The sequence below is a fragment of the Melopsittacus undulatus genome, chromosome 9, assembly GCF_012275295.1.
Source record: "Melopsittacus undulatus isolate bMelUnd1 chromosome 9, bMelUnd1.mat.Z, whole genome shotgun sequence".
NCBI lineage: Eukaryota > Metazoa > Chordata > Aves > Psittaciformes > Psittaculidae > Melopsittacus > Melopsittacus undulatus.
In genome coordinates this window covers 37038081-37045569 of record NC_047535.1, presented here as the reverse complement: position 1 = coordinate 37045569, position 7489 = coordinate 37038081, and the positions used below count along the sequence as shown (strand labels likewise).

Below are 7489 nucleotides of genomic sequence, written 5' to 3'. Positions count from 1 at the left end.
GTGCGCGGGGCGCCGGTCCCCAGCCTGGGCGGGGGAAAACCGGACGGCGGAACGGCACACGGGACCGGTGCCGCCCGCCTGACCCCCATAAACTGCGGCGCCGGCGCGGCCCAGCTCCCTGCGCGGCCCCGTGGGGGGACAGTGGTCGCGCACAAGGGGCACCGCCGAGCCCCGCGCCCCCACCGCCCGGGGCTGGGGTATCGCCATGGGGGAACGAGGATGACTTCTGCGGGGGGACGAGGCCGGGACTGCGGTCCCCGCAGGGGGCACCGACCGCCTCCCGGGCTGTGCCCCTGCCCGCGGCCACGGAGCGAAGGCGGCCGGGCAGGGCGGGGACGTCCGCCCCGCCCCGTCAGAGTGGCGGCGGTGGCGCGTCCCGTTACCGGCGGCCGAGCCTACGGTCCCCCCGGCGCGGCGGGAGCAGGTGTCTGGGGGCAGGAGCCCGGGGCAGCGCGGCGGGGGCGGGGCCGGCAGCGGGCCCTGCGGACCGGGCGGGCGGAGGAGCGGCGGAGGACTCGTCGCGCCCGCGCCAGGAGGGAGTCGGAGCGCCCGAAAAGCCGGGAGGGGAGGGGAGGGCGGAGGGGCGGGAGGGGGGGGAGGCAGGCGGGCGGCGGGCGCATGCGCTCTGGCGGGCCGTGCCATATTGGAATGAGGCAGTGAGCGGAGCGCCGGGGAGCCCGAGCCCCGGTAGCGGCGCAGGGCTGGAAAAACTCGCCGCAGGTGAGGCGGGCGGCGGTGCCGGTTGTACGTGACCGGAGCGGCCCCGGCCGCAGCTGTTGGGCGCGTTTTGCCGGCGGGGCGCGGGGCCCGGAGGGTTTTTCCGGGCTCCCGAAGTTTGGATGCGGGGAAAAAAAGGCGGCGAGGGAAGAGGAGGAGGAGGAGGAGGAGGAGGAGGAGGAGGAGGAGGGGGGAAGAGGCAGGCGGAGCGCGGCGGGGAGGCGGCGGCGGCGGCCGCGCAGGGGGAGCGCGCGATCTCCCGCGCGGAGGAGCGATGCGCGGGGCTGGCCGGCCGCCGCCGCGCAACTCGGCGCGCTCCCGCTAGGGGCCCGCGGTGTCCCGGCGTCCCGCGGCACGCTCGGCCCGAAGTTGCCCTCCCGGTCGGGTACGCGCCTGCAGGGGGGGGGGGGTGTCGGGGGGTGTGTGCCCGGTGGGGCACGCGCATGGCCCCCGCGGGAACTTTGTGCGCGCCGCGCCCCCGCCCCGGCGCGGCCGGTCTTTGCCCACGGTTACTGGGGGGGGGGGCGAGCCCACCGAGCGCCGCTCGCCCCCCTCCCCCTCAAAATGGCGGTGGAAGGGGACCTTTAAACCCCGCTCCGCTCCGCACCCCCGTCGGGCGCGGCCGTGCCCTGCTCTGCTCGGCGCGTCCCGCCCGGGGCAGCGGCTGGCGTCGTTCCCCGTCAAGTGGCCCGTCAGCGGGCGGCTCTTCGTCTGCCGGTCTGGGTGGGTGGGTGTCGGGGAGAGGGGCGGGATCCGCCTCCGCGGCCGCGCCGCCGGTTCTCCCGCAGCGACGCCGCCCGCGCTGCGGGGCCTGCGCTGCCGCGGGGCCGGGCATTGTGTGCGCGCCGCGTCCGCCGCCGCTCCGCACCTCGGGCGGCTCCGCGCCCTCCGCCGCTCCGCCGAACGAAAGCCTTTGTCTCTCGGGGAGTCGCTCTGCGCTGCCCGCCGTTCCTGCACCTGAAGTCGTAAATCCGCTGCCGGTGCCACGGCCGGGGCGGCCGCCGAGGTGCCGGGGATGCCTCGGGACGCCAACTTCGGGCTGGAGAGGAATCGGCGCCGGGGCAGCGGCTGCGGGAGGGTTCCTGCCTGGGCAGCGCCGGCTGGAAACGGGGGGGCGGAATGCCCGCATGGGAAGGACTGTGCAAGTTTTCCGTCTGTGGCTTTTGCAAACTTGTTACCAGGGCTCCCCCCCCCAGTGGAAATAATGAAAGGAGAGGGAAAACAGCGCGGACAGTTAATTGTGCATTTTTAACTCCATTCACTGTTGCAGTTCCACAAGGCCCTTGTTTCTTCAGAAACAGTCTGGTGATGCTTGTTTTGCAGTCACCTGTGTGCTTTAGCAGAACAATTATATCTACTTCAGAGAAACTTGTTGCCATTATAAGATGATTTTACGTGGTAACATTTATATCTGACAGTTTTACCTGCTCCAACAGCCAAATTCCAATGGGAGAGGTTTTACAGCAAAAGAAAAGGCCTACCTTGCTGCTTCTCTGCTGTCCCTTCCTTCACAGGAGCTGGCTGCTGTCAGTAGCCCAAGAGGTTACCATAGCAAATAACTTCCATAAGGCAGAGTGTAAGATGTACCTTGCAAAAATAATGCTGGAGAAAAGGTGACCTGTCTTGTGACTTCAGAAATACCATTGTTTTGCAACTTACTGAAGGCTTATGATGTAAATGGGTCAGAAGCATGATTTGTAAGAGAAAAAGTTGTTAGTGGGAAATGGTCATGTTCTTACTGGAGCGGGGGCTGTAACTTGTAGCATCTACAGCACCTGGCAGAATGGATTCCTCATCTAAGGTCTGATTGCTGTTTCAAAAGTCAGCTTTTGGGGCAGAGTACATCAGTGTCAAGATGAAAATACATCAGTTAACTGGAAGCAGAGATTTTCTCTGTGGTAGGTACTGCTGACATGGGATTTACAATTGAAAAAGAGTAAAAAGGCATCTATGTATCTAAAAGATCATCTCTAGGGAGAAGACTTAGTGGGTTTCCTGCCTTCAGTTCAGCCATTTCCTCTTTTACTTTTGGTTTGTGAATTGTTGCTGAGATTGAAGGATGAGAATGAAATTTAGTTCTTTGCAGAACCTCTGTTAGTGGAAAAGCAGGAAGATGCTTCTGGACAAGACAGACAACAAAGTAAAACTGATAGATCTCACTCCACCTTTGTTTATGAATTTAGACTTGGTATGGAGGTGTGTGGAGAATGACTTTACTCCCTTCTGGTGGATTTCTCTGCTGGGCAGTTACACTGGGAGACTGAAGCATCCTGTCATGGGAAAGCTGGAGTGTGCATTCTCCACAGGAGACAGCACTGCAAGATAGAGAGCTGAGAAACTGTCACCCATTGTAGCTGTTATTGATCCCTATGGGTTTTCTTTTGCATTTTCCCCCCCTTTATATTAATTTGCCGATATTGAATTGCCTTATCTGATTCTTAAACCTGGCAAATCTCCTAAGCAGTTGTGTGGAAAAGAAAGACGGGTTGAGTGTACAGTGACATGTAAATGACTGATGGAGTTTGCATGGTGTAATCTTTATATTCTTTCGTTGTCTCATGGGCAAGATGTTAAAGAGTATTGCAAAAATATGTTTGTGATAGTAGGTTCTAAAATTCACATGTTACAGAGTGGTGGTGTTGTTTCATGGCAGACCAGTGACAGCTCTAGACCCTACCCTGTCTTGTCATGTTCACTTTTTGAATCCACTCCATTTGTTGTCAGAAATCACTTTAACATAATTATTGTGCTTCCAGTTGTGAAGTTTGGCCATGGCATGATGCTCCTCTGCTGATGCAGACATCAATACAGTCACTTTGTGCTGGCTTGACTTAAGTAATTGCCCTAGAAGTGATGCACTTTAGGTGCACAGCAACTTAATTATGTGAACACATTGACAGTGACTCAAGTTAAATTCACTAAAGTGTTGTCTTAGTGCAGGAGAAATAGAAACCTGGGAGGTGTTTAGTAAGGGGCATTTTGGGGCGAGAGCTTTGGATACCTAAAACCAGCCATTATTCCTATATTAACATGGTTGCAGTGTTGCAGAACAGTCAGATTTGGTTTCTTGACCATTTAAATGTGCATTTCTGTGTCTTGTAGGTTGTGCAGGCTGTGTAAATTACAAATGTTTTCTGGAACCATAAGGTCTTTCTTTTCTGCTGTCCATCTGACTCATCGTGCTTGATGATGAGCAGATTTTATGTGTTGTCTTTGTGTTGGTAGCTTTGAGCATCAGTGCTGCTGCTGGCAGTGGACTTGACTTTGTGCCCATCGCCTCCTGCTTTTGAAAAATGGCGATCAGTTTTTAGGTCATAGGTTTAAACCTGAGTGGGTGTTGCTTAAAGCTTTTAGTTGGTTTTTATTTTGCCTTCTCTCAAGATTACTTTCTTAATTTAAAAGAGGGTGGGAGATGATTTGTTTTGTTTTGATTCAGATGCTGGCTGAAATTGTCCTGAAGGCACATGTTGTGTTAGCATAGGAGATCATGAAAGGGAGATTTAGCAGATTGCATAGTCCAAGTTCAGCAAAAGGTGAAAATGAGAGTTAATGTTAATTATATATTAATATCTTATTATTTTAAAATAATGTCATCAGTGTAATGGTATTTTTATGTAATTATGTATTTTTTCTAACTTTAATCGGCAATTCTTTCCACTGCTCAGGTTTCTTTATATTGATAAAGCCTATGAAAGAAGCATTGAGGTGTTGCTTATTGCTCATTTGATTTTAAAATGGGTTTGGCTCTAAGGGTACAGACTACTGTTGTTATTATTATTATTATTTCTTATGTTCCTGTCATATGGGTGAGATTGTATTTTTTTTAGTGTTCTTAGCAAAAGCTAGTCTGTAGAACTGAGGTATTACAAGATGAATTCCACTCTGCATTCTTAATAGGGCATCTCTTAGGGGAATAACTTGTTTGAGTATCTTAAGTGTTCCCCTATGAGGAAGGAGGCTGTGAGCTTTGGCTGGAAGAAGATATTCTGCATATTAGTTGGGACTCTCCAGGTAACTCTCTGGTCGCTGAGAAATTAGCGTGTTAATGCAAAGCTGCAGGGTAGTTACAGAGTCCTAAATGAATGCCTTAAAAATGCTTTGAAGGTGGAAAGCAGTCTGTCTTAGGAGTAGCTTTCTGCTTTGCTTTAGCAGTGTTGGATTCTCACCCGCGAACACCATGGAGGAGCATTTTGCTGGGAACTTTGCAGACAAACAAGGCTTGGGAGCCACAGGACTGCTCCCGAGGTCTCTTTTTCCTCTGTCTCCACCTCCTCTTTTTCCTTTCTTACCTCTTCTGGATTCTCTGTGATACCTGTGTCAGTTTTATTTTCAGTAGAAACAGTGATGGTTTATATTTCTTTTCCTTGTGAAAATAAGTGTCCTGGTACAATAGCTGTAGGATCATAATGTCATTGAGCCCTCTGCCCCTCTCACATTTTGTTGGCTGGGTTTGATGAAGAAGCATGAGAGGATAGGCAGAAAACTGTACATGTGGACGTTTCAAATTACTCAGATGAGCCTTGTTTCCTAAGGAAACCAGATAAACAATAACAAAACCCAAAGCAAGAGGGCTTCTTGAGGGTTTGTTGTGGAATAACCATCTCTTCTGTAGATAGCTGACTCTAATCTTAGGATTTCTGCTCTTTCAAGCTATTTCTTTTAAATAAGACAGAGCAGTCTTATGTGACACTAGCTTTTTTGCTGCACATGTTACTTCTTGCAAGCAATGCTCATGTAGGAGTTTTTCCTTCGAGTAGGTGGGAGCCATGCATGGTTTTTGTTGGCTTTTATCACTCATTTGGATTTGGCAGGTGGGCTTATGGCAGATGCTAGTGTACAGTTCAGGTGAGTTGCTAGTTACAGGGGCAGTCCTACCCATTTGTTCAGGTTATGTGGACATTGAAATTGTGATTATTGTCCCTAGAGTCACCCTGAGCAGCAGCTTGCTCGTTTCCAAGGTCATTGTTGTATTGCTGTGGCACTTCATTTACACTGGTTTATTTGCTGTTACACTTGAGGACACTCTTGTTCACTACAGAAATTATCTCTTTTTTTCAAAGAGATGAGTTGGGAAAGAGATTAGTGGAACTTGATGTTATCTAAAAACGATGTGGCTATTAATCCAGCTTTGAGATTCTGAGAGTATTGGTGAGAGAGAGAAGAGATGCATCTTGGAGTTTGTCTCACTAAGAGTAAACTGTGTAGTGAGTGACCTCCTCTCCCATTTTGGCTGATTGGAGTCAAGGGCTCTCAGCATGTATCAAGAGGTGCTCTGTCTTGCAGAATTGGGTCATTGGTTGAAAGTAATGGTGGTGGAGAGGAACCCTGCAAGGTTCTGCTGTTTGTAAGGATGTAAGTGACTGGAATAGAGATACTGAAGTAGGTATCAAGTGGATAGGAGAAGATGAACTCCATCTCGATGTATTTAGAGGCTTTAGTCTCTATTTCTTCTGGGGATGGATGAGAGAAAGCCATAAATAGGACCTTCAGATTTGTCATTGTTTCCAGAAGAAACCAGTGAAGTCAGGAAGTGAGAGCACTTCCCCTGTGAAGCTGGGTGCACATTTATTGCTCATGGCTTTTTGTAAGTTTGTGGGTGTCTTGCCTTTCCATACTGCAGTAAGTGATGCCTTGGCATTTCTTACCTCTTTGTTAGTCTGTTGACCTGTAAAAAGATAAATAAATGTGAGATTTTCTTTTTTATTAGGGACATTTGTATTTTCTTTCTGTAGCTTGAGGGAAGTAGGAATACCTGGCTACTCAGGACTTGTAGCAATGTGAATGTTTGCAGCTTTAGCATGCTCTTTGCTCTGTTTGTGGGGAGCCATGGCCTCTGGTTTAAGAAAAGAAAGATATTTGTCTTGAAATCATAAAACATAAAAAGTGTTTTAAATCTAGGACTGTGGAACTCATTTATACTGTAAAGCCTTGTCTGAAACTAGGGGGAGAGTTCTGTAAGGATATTTCTTGTCAAAGCATCTTCTCTTGAAAGGAGCCCACCTCTTGTCAAAGCCCTTCTCTTGAAAGTTGGCCTCAGTGCCCATGCACTTTGCTCCAAGAATGAGGATGTGGTGCTGGAAAAGCTGTGGTGTTTCTAAGCAGTACTGAGAAATGTTATTGAAGCCTTATAGGTGTATGTATTACATACACAGGCTTTCTCTTTCATATATTAGTATTAACTTTTTACTATGTCAAGTTCCAAATATGCCCCCATTCATGTGTTAAGGACTGAATTGTTTGAGTGGTGTTTTAATATAAATGACAAGATCTGGACAGTGAAATCTTTCAAGAGATGTCCAGGTAGGAAATGCCTGTCAGACAGGCAGGGTGAAGCCTCGGGATGCATTCCTGCCACTGGGACAGCACAACTCGCATAATGCACATCCTAAAAGAGAAATTATTGAAGGTGGCAGTGGTTCCTTTCAGGATTAACTCTGCTTATTGCTCTTTAAAGTGTTACCATGAGGGTTAAACTAATGGCCCTAAGAAATAATGAAAGCGCAGGATCAGTCAGAAGTGTTACATCTATAGCACTAATTGGCCAATTGAACCAAACTAATCAACTCCTTTTAAATGAATGTGACCATGGGCACAGGGATATGAAAATCTTCCCCTCTTTCAGGGAAGTTTTTTCTCATTTATTTGCAAAACAAGACTTCATCAAGTCAGCAGTGAGGCTTTTTAGTACATTGGCCAAGAACAAAAGTCTGCTTTTTAAGGTGATTATGTCTTAAGTTATTTGCTAGACTTTAAAAATAGATTTGGGGGAGAG

At 49.6% G+C, this 7489-nt stretch overlaps 1 protein-coding gene across 1 annotated transcript in view; it reads left to right on the top strand.

Moving 5' to 3' along the window:
- Positions 1-652: 652 nt before the first annotated feature.
- Positions 653-7489, top strand: part of SFMBT1 (Scm like with four mbt domains 1) — a 75440-nt gene continuing 68603 nt past the window's right edge. The window contains exon 1 of the mRNA XM_034066355.1: positions 653-720. The gene's annotated coding sequence lies outside the window, so the exon portion shown is untranslated. The remainder of the gene's footprint in view (positions 721-7489) is intronic.